Source organism: Schistocerca cancellata, chromosome 12 (assembly GCF_023864275.1).
Source record: "Schistocerca cancellata isolate TAMUIC-IGC-003103 chromosome 12, iqSchCanc2.1, whole genome shotgun sequence".
Classification (NCBI taxonomy): Eukaryota; Metazoa; Arthropoda; class Insecta; order Orthoptera; family Acrididae; genus Schistocerca; species Schistocerca cancellata.
In genome coordinates this window covers 93,644,168-93,646,365 of record NC_064637.1, presented here as the reverse complement: position 1 = coordinate 93,646,365, position 2,198 = coordinate 93,644,168, and the positions used below count along the sequence as shown (strand labels likewise).

Sequence of the window (2,198 nt, the reverse complement as noted above, 5' to 3'; positions counted from 1 at the left end):
ATTGATATACATATACATCTACATAGTTACTCCGTAAACCACCCTATAGTGCGTGGGGGATGGTCCCCTATACCACTTCCTTTAATGTTCCACTCGCAAATATAGCGATAGAAAAGTTATATGCATCTGTATGAGCCGTGATTTCTCGATGATGATGATGATGATGATGATGATGATGATGATGACAACACACAGTCCCTGAGCAGAGCAAATCCCCAACTCGCCTGAATTCTCGAATCTTATCTTCGTGGTCTTTACGCACAGCGTATGTTGGGGCAGTAGGATGGTTCGCCAGTGAGCTTCCAATGCCGACTCTCTAAATTTTCTCACTAGTATTCCCAGAAAGTAAGTCGCCTTTCCTGCAGGAACTCCAACTTGGGTTCCCGAAGCATCTCTGTAACACGTGTTTTTCGAACCTACTGGCAACAAATGTAGCACCCCACCTCTGAAATTCTTCGATGTCATCCTTCAATCTGAGCTAATACGGACCCCAACCACTCATGCAGTACTCAAGAATACGGCGCACTAGCGTCATATATGCGGTCTCTTTTACAGGTGAAACACTCTTTCCTCAAATTTTCACAATAAACCGTAATCGCCAGTTCGCCTTCCCTACCACAGACCTCACATGCTCATTCCATTTCATATCGCTTTGCAACGTTACTCACGCATATTTAAATGACTTGACTGTGTCAAGCAGGACACTGCTAATACTGTAACATTATGTATTTGTTCTTCCTACTAATCCGCATTAAACTTCCTGGCAGATTAAAACTGTGTGCCGGGCCGAGACTCGAACTCGGGACCTTTGCCTTTCGCAGGCAAGTGCTCTACCAACTGAGCTACCCAAGCACGACTCACGTGCCGTCCTCACAGCTTTACTTCTGCCAGTACCTCGTCTCCTACCTTCCAAACTTCACAGAAGCTCTTCTGCGAATGGCAAAGGTCCCGAGTTCGAGTCTGGGACCCGGCACACAGTTTTAATCTGCCAGGAAGTTTCATACCAGCGTACACTCCGCTGCAGAGTGAAAATTTCATTCATCCGCATTAATTTACATTTTTCCACATTTAGAGCTAGCTGCCATTTACCAAACCAACTAGATATTTTGTCTAAGTCGTATCTTCCTACAGTCGACGCCTTACCGTTCACCACACCGTCATCAGCAAACAACCTCATATTGCTACCCACCCTGTCCGCCAAATCATTTACATACGTAGAGAACAGAAGCAGACGTATAACACTTTCCTATGACACTCCTGATGATACCCGTGTCCCCGATGAACATTCGTCATTAGGGACAACATACTGGGGTCTATTAATTAAGGGGAGCCGGAGGTGCCTATGCTGCCCATGTTAAAATCACTAAGTTTGAGGAACATTTATGAATAAACTACCAAATAGAAAAATTTGAATTTTTTTTTTACATAGAGAGTGGTTTAGTATTGCAGTTATGACAGAGGGATTTTGGAGTATCTTTTCTAGTTTCCTTCCAATAATTTTTTTTATTAATGACCCAAATTTTTTTTACAAATAATTGCTTTATAATTAAACTGAAATGAAACTACTGAACATATTGCCAAATGGCTGTGTTACAATGTAATTTTGACCACTAGGAGTGCTGCATAAAAATTTCATCTCTCTAGCTTGAGTGTATTTTGAGAAAATGTTCCTTATATTCGATAAATTCTAATTTACGGGAAATGGTTATCAAAGTTTCTCAATACGTTCCTGCACTATAGGATGGATTATCAGGGTCTTCTTCTTCATCCTCCAAAAGCTTCCTCTTCTGTCTTCTTTTCTGGCCTGTTGTTCCATCATACTTCATATGCCTTTCTCTTCTTTCTGCTCCTCTTATCCTTTCTCTATCATTATTTCTTAGTGCTCGTACAGTGTTCACCCCAGCTGTAAATCCTAATGCCTTCAGAACTTCACACTTCACACTGTTCCCTTGGTTGTAGGTTGCTATTGCATCATAAATGCCAAAGTGCAATGTTTTTATGATTACATACACCCTTTTAGGAATCACTTTCCAAATCAAATTGTTTACACTCTCATTAGGATTCTGCGTCTTTCTGTGTAGACATTTGTGTAACAATTCTGGCTGTGCTAAGTCACGAAAAATTGGTTTTATTGCATTTATCATAGCTGCTGGCAAACCATGTTTGTGATCATGGTCCTTTTCTGCATTATATTTGCA

At 41.1% G+C, this 2,198-nt stretch overlaps 1 non-coding gene across 1 annotated transcript; it reads right to left on the bottom strand.

Annotated features, from left to right (window-relative positions):
* Window positions 1-778: 778 nt before the first annotated feature.
* On the bottom strand, window positions 779-853 carry Trnas-cga (transfer RNA serine (anticodon CGA)). The gene has a single exon. It is a non-coding gene; the product is annotated as a tRNA-Ser (tRNA).
* Between the last annotated feature and the right edge of the window lie 1,345 nt (window positions 854-2,198).